Source organism: Triticum urartu, chromosome 7 (genome assembly GCF_003073215.2).
Source record: "Triticum urartu cultivar G1812 chromosome 7, Tu2.1, whole genome shotgun sequence".
NCBI classification, from domain to species: domain Eukaryota; kingdom Viridiplantae; phylum Streptophyta; class Magnoliopsida; order Poales; family Poaceae; genus Triticum; species Triticum urartu.
In genome coordinates this window covers 695,318,178-695,325,098 of record NC_053028.1, presented here as the reverse complement: position 1 = coordinate 695,325,098, position 6,921 = coordinate 695,318,178, and positions in this window count along the sequence as shown.

Sequence of the window (6,921 nt, the reverse complement as noted above, 5' to 3'; positions counted from 1 at the left end):
ACTACATGTTTCCATTAGTATTATGTGAAAATTTGAGCACATTTGGACAAAATGGACAACAAGATTATGGCTAATTAGGTAAGCAAATTCAATATTTGGTTCAAAAATTTCAGAAAAACTCCAATAAATACTACATGGCCCCAGTAGTAATCTGGAAAAATCTTGGCTTATTTGGACAAAAGAATTACATGATGAAGATTTTCTTCTTCTTAAAACAAACATTTTTTCTGTCGTTATCTTTGAGCCCACCCTTCATTTTTGTCCTAGATTTGCCACTCGGGAGGAGGGCTAGGTCACTCTCGCAATTGAGAAAACCACCGCATATAGGAGGAGGAGTTATGCCATGAAACCCACAAGGATGTGGGTGTGTAGTGGAAAGTAGCATCCCTTCTATATTTGTGATGCAACTTTTTTTCTCTCCCGAAGAAACTAATGAAGCGGCCGCGTCCCCACACTAATTTTCCTTGTAGAAACCACTATAGATTACACTGGTTCACAAAAATAAGACAAATGGATTCTCTAGAAAGATTCCCGGATGAAGTTCAGTATAGTATTTAGTTAGAATCTAAATAAAGGCGCATAAAAGACCCACACCACACCCCCCCCCCCCCCCCCCCCCCCCCCCCCCGGTTAGGATTATTGGCCTAAGGGCCGTTCTGTAAATAAGAGATGTCTTATCCCGTTGAGCTGTTGCATTCAGTCTTTCTCTTCCTTTCTTACTAGCAGATCCAACATGATTGTATTAAACCATAAGCAATCAGGGTTACATACTGAACTCGAATGTGCGCGCTTCGGAGGAGAAAGTAATGCGAACTACTAACTGTTATGCCGGCTTGGCCCGATCAACACTTCTATCGCTCAAACTATCATGAAACGAGATTGAATCTGTGGGTTTTGTATCTCCACAAATTTCCCTTATAGAAATTGTTGGAGATTACAGCCATCAATGCCCATGCATGCCAAAATCTAGAAAAGTAACATGAAAAAAGATAATCTTCTGTAGGGTTTATATGTCGAGTTTATTCAGTAAATAAAACAAACTTGGAAGTTGCATTTTAGATGCCAATGCTTTGGAACTAGACTAGATCTGAGGCAGCATTAAGTTCTTCTAAACGCTTCCTTTCAACTTTCGCACATTTGAGGAAAATAAACATGGCCACCGTCGATAAAAGGACCGTGAAAGCAACGAAGGCTATGTCATAGGAATCTGGGCGAAATATGAAGATTGCCACCCCCAAGGAGATTAACATGATCCCGGTTGCCAGAAGCATCAACTGTACGAAACAATTTATGCACGAAAATGAATCAGAAACGGGTTGATTAGCTAAAACAAAATCTACATTAGTACTGGTTTATTAGGTGCCATGTGTCGATTGGCAAATACCTCAGGTGCTCGGGGTGTGCTAATAGCAGTTGTCAATTCGCATGCTTCGGCCTCACATGTCTTCTTCTGGTCCCGCCGTTAGATAAGCCACAGGTGGATCATGACCATGGAGTAGAGGAAGGTGATGGCGGCGAAGATTACGTTGTACCAATGCCCCAGCTCCAACCATAATAACAAGGCGTACATGGCGAAGAAGACGAACATGACAAAAGTGACCATAACATGCTGCATGCACACAAAAATTAGTAAGCACCATTGATGGAATCATGGACGTACAAACTCACATGAACACACCAAGATCGAATTAGCCTTGGTAGTTGATGATATAGTCCAGCCGCGGGCGATGGCTGCCCTTTGCCTTTGGTGGTCGCCGTAGAACTGCTGCTCGGCAGCTCGTCGGAGATTATCTTCGTCATGGTATTGGCAACTAACAAACTTGCAGAGAGGGAAGGGAAGGGGAGGGAGAGAGGGTAACGAGGTAGCAAACGTACAGCACAACTACTCGAGATATTTTACATGCCCCTATAACAACAACTTCTATCTCTCTAACTAACACACGTGCGCCAGATCATAACAACCGGCCGGATGAAAGTAAACGTGGCAGCAGCGTAAATTACACCTCCCTCTAAATCTCATTATATCTTATAACAAACTTAAATATCGAGGCAGGGTTGGTGCCATCCGTCTATCTATATCTATATCTATATCTATATCAATATAAAAAAACCCAAATGGGTAGATCCAAACCATCTCGACCGTCAAATCATGTTATCTAGCGGTTTAAATCGCTTCAATGTTGAACATCAAACACGTTTAACGCTCTAATTACCCACCACTGTCATTGGTTATAAACACATTTTGACTCAACGCTATTCCTTAAAGTCTGCCATGTAATTAATATCCTACCATTCCCGCGAAAAAGTAATTGATATCTTACCAAATACCAACATGCAAAAGATATATCTTACCTAATATAACATGCAATTAATATCCTACCTAATATATACGTGCATTGCACGTACATTATTACTAGTATTATAAAGTAATCAAAGTCCATACCCCGCAAAAATAAAGTAGTCAAAGTCCACTTGAATATATTATGTACATGCGGGTGCGGCATGAAGAAAATAAAGATTGCCCCCCGCCAAAAAAATAAAAGTGTTGGCAAGGGATACATTTGCGGTGTGGAACACTAGGGTTCTAAAACTATTTTGTTTAGAAACTAGGGTTCTGAAACTTAACTCTGTCTCGAGAGATTCTTTTTCTCTTTGACGAAGACCAGACTACAATTTGGAAGTTATTTTTTGCGAGTAAACTTCTGATCTATTATTTTCAATCATGACAGTACAACAAACATCAGAAATAATGAAAAATACATCCAGATCTGTAGATCCAGAAATAATAAAAATCATGGCAGTACAATTTGGAAGTTTTGTCCAGTTAATTTACTGACTCCAGAAACTGACTAAGCAAGTGCACCTTCCAAACCGAGGCTTCAGACTAGAATAGATCCTTGATTCATTCTCATCTTGTGTTTCCTACTGAGATTTCTTCCAGGCTGAATTCCGCAACTGTCACGATTAAAACTATCAATGATGTGCACACAGAGAATAATAGCACGATGAAGGCCAAGTGATGCAAGTCAAGCCGGAAGACAAAGACCATCAACCCAAAGGAGATCAACGTGACCCCTGTTGTGCCCAATATCAACATCGACGACTCGACGTCAATTGCATCTGTATGCAACACCATATGAATAAGTCATGCCAAGTATACTCGTGGAACAATACACGTCTGGTAACCTGGCCCGGTACGGATTTCTTCATTACAACCATTTTCCATTTCCTGACTCTTCTTGTCCCGGTGTTTTTTTTTTTTGAAACTTCTTGTCCCGGTGTTTGGTGAGCAGTAGATTGATCATTACTGTTGAGTAGAGGTGCACGGAGGCCCATGCTATGGTAAACGTTTTATATCCGACACCGGCCCAACGATTTAGATTGGGGTGGGTGTTCTTTATGCAGAAGCAAGCAGTGGGTTGCAATCTGAAGTGGGCATTCCTTCTACATGCATGACAAAATACTCAGAAAAGTACCATGAATTATCACTAAATAACGAAAGAAAAACTCACTAAAGTACCATGCTTCATAGGTGGTCGTCCTCTAGGGTTTGTTGAGTATATTTACATTAATAAAACGAACTGGGAAGTTGCATTTTACTCCATCCGTTCCTAAATATGTCTTTTAAGAGATTTTACTATAGACTACATATGGAGCTAAATGAGTGAACCTATACTCTAAAAAATGTCCATATACATCTGAATGTAGTCTCTATAGTGGAATCTCTAAAAGGATTTATATTTAGGAATGGAGGGAGTAGATACCAAGATTTGGACCTAGACTAGATTTGAGGCATCTTCACATATTTCTCCAAGAATATTCTTCGTGTCAATTTCCTCAACTCTGAGCAAAACAAACATCCCCGCAGTTGATAGCAAGACTGGGAAAGCACCGAAGCCAAGTCACGCAGGTCAGGACGAAAGATGAAGATCGTGACCCCTAACGAGATTAACGCGATCCCATTCACAACAAACGTTAACATAGACGTCAACTGCACGAGGCAGTTAAGAAAGAAATAACCATAAAAGGCTGGTTAGTGAAATACAGTAGTAGAATGTACTGCCTCCGTTTCTAAATATAAGTCTTTTTAGAGATTTTAATAAAGACTACATATGGATGTATGTAGACGTATTTTAGAGTGTAGATTATAGTTTCAAATCTCGGCCGAAAAGACCACTATCGTGGCGCTATCACGGTGCTATCGCTGAACGAGGAACAAGACTTTTCATTTTCATTGATTAAGAAGAAGAGAATTGCCCGGTTAATTGGCAGAAAACCGGACTAAAACCGATATAACCCAACCCATATGATATGGGCACCACCGGGCAATCTAGCCACCGACATGGAACCCGAAGCTGCAAAGAAGAAAGACATCCGCTGAGAAGTCACAAGTGTCATCGTCATTACCGGTTGTCTCGAACGGGCGACTCCGACTTCACCATAGAGCTCCATCATCGAAGCCAACCCGCAAACAGCCGCAGAAGCCACGATGGCAGATGCCAACGGATGGTCACACGCGCAAGCAACCGACATCTCTGACTTTGACGATGTGCATCGCAAGGGAAATATACAGGCCTTGCACCGACCATGCCCTCCGCAAACGACTATCGAGTGTTTGACATCATCACCACCTGGACTCGCTCCAGGTAGCTCCGACTTCAAAGCAACCAAGCAACAAACGGAAGGGCATCTCGGACACGCCAGGAAGAACCAACTACCGAAGTCTACGCAGCGACCCAAGCTCCTCCCGACACCATAATCGTTGCCAAAATAGAAACCAGCGCCCCGCCTCAGCAAACCAGGCGGCAAGGATGCCACCATCCCTCAGTCTCCCAGTCGTAGCCGACCCCGAGATGATGCCCCCAATGAGGAGAAAGATGCGAAGACGCCTCCATCGCTCGATCCAGATGATCTGAGGTTTCCCTCCGGTGCCAAGGTCGTGGAGAGGAGGAGCACACCTCCAAGACGACGCTTTCAAGAAAGATCATGACACCCGCGGACGGCGCCGTCGCCAGCTCTGATGAAGATCGAAATAAGGATTTCTCCCGGAGTTGCGCTGACCACCTGCCGCCACCGACAGCCGCCGACCGATCACCATCCCAGCGAAGAATGATCTCACTCTGGCTGCGGGATCCCATGACCCACCGCACGCAGACTCTCATCGCCTCCTGGTCGTAGCCCCCGACCACCACCTTAGCACCGCCACGACCACCACTGCATTGCAAAGAGCAGCAACCAGATCGGAGCACCAGCGTGCCAGATCAAGATCGAACCACTTGAGCGAGGCAGCTGACCAGGAGCAGACCCTCCACTCGCAGCTCACCTCGTGCCCAACCAGTCGCGGCGCCTGACGCACCCCAGCCGATGCCCTGCCGGCCGCCGGTCCAAGTCCCACACGCGCATTCGATGTCGCCGCGAGCACGCACACCATCCACAAACGCCGTCCACGCCCAGGTCGCGCCTGGAGCTTCCTGGGGTCACCACCACAGCGCGCCGACACCGGCAAAGACTGCCGACGCCCCAGTCAGGAAGGCGACCTGTAGGTTGGGCATGCCTCCCCACCGAACGCCGCACAAACCCACCACGGGAGCGCCCAGCAACGCATCAACAACCGTTGCACATCATCATGGGAGGAGAGCGTCACTGCAAACCATGGCCAGGGAGCGCCGTCCCTGGTCACCGCGCGCGGACGAGTGCAACTGTCGCCGCCCCAGCCGCTCCAGCAGCCGTCGCTGCCTCCAATAGGCCCAGCCACCTTCAGCAGCTAGGCACGCCGCCAACGTGGCTGAGGCCGGCGGCATCGGCGTCGAGAGAGTGACAGCAAGGAACCTTTATTTGTGGATCTGGGTTTGCTTGGGAGCCGCCGTGCGGAGCGACCAGGGAGCTCGCTTAATGCCGCGCCTTTTTTGAGTTTAGCAGATTCATTTATTTTGCTTCGTATGTAGTCCATATTAGGAATGAAGGGAGCATTTTGATTAATTAAGTGCCATTTGTTGACCGGTACATACGTAATATCTGGATTTGATTATAATAATCACTTCGCATGCTTGGAGCTCCTGTTTGTTCTTCTGGTCTCGCCGTTTGACAAACAGCAGCTGGATCATGACTGTGTAGTTGAGGAAGGCGATGGCCGCGATGATCAGGTCGTACCAATGCCCTAGCTCCGTCCATAAAGGGCGGGGGTTTTGATCTTTATTATCTACGCCCGTCCGGACGCGGGCGTAGATAATAATAAGGAAAACGAACAAGGTGAAACTGACCATTACGTGCTGCATGCACAGTTGCATACACAAAGTAGAATCAATTTTAACATGCAATGCATATGCACGCATCATCAAGCATGGACTGATGGACGTACAAACTCACAGGAACATATTCGTCAAATATAATTATTTGGCACGTAAGTAAAACAAAGATCGAACTAGCCTTGCATGCATGCACGCCGTCATCGTCATGTAGCGATTATACATACAGCGTATGTATGCACGTACCAGATAGACACTGTCGTGGTCAAGATGCTGGGACTCAGCGGTGGCCAGAACTCAGCATTGAAATACAGAATCTTAACTGGCTAGGAGTTAGCAACCTCGTGCCATCTCTTTTCCCTTGTATAAAGAGATGATCAAAGTTTCAGACTAGACTAGATCCATGGGATCTTTTGCATCTTTGCTAGTGCACCTTTCACAAGAAAAAGAAAAAGAAAACTAAGCAAGTGCACCTCAAAACCTAGGGCCTCTTTGATTCGTAGGAATAGGAAAAGTATAGGATTGGAGTGGCATGCCCATTTGAATCTTATAAGATTAGCAATATGTGTTTGATGGTAGAGAAAAAACAAAAAAAATATAAAAAAAGGTCGGAGTGGAGGTTAGATTTCCTATGAAATATAGTACAAAAGATTCTATAGGAATAATTCCTATGTGA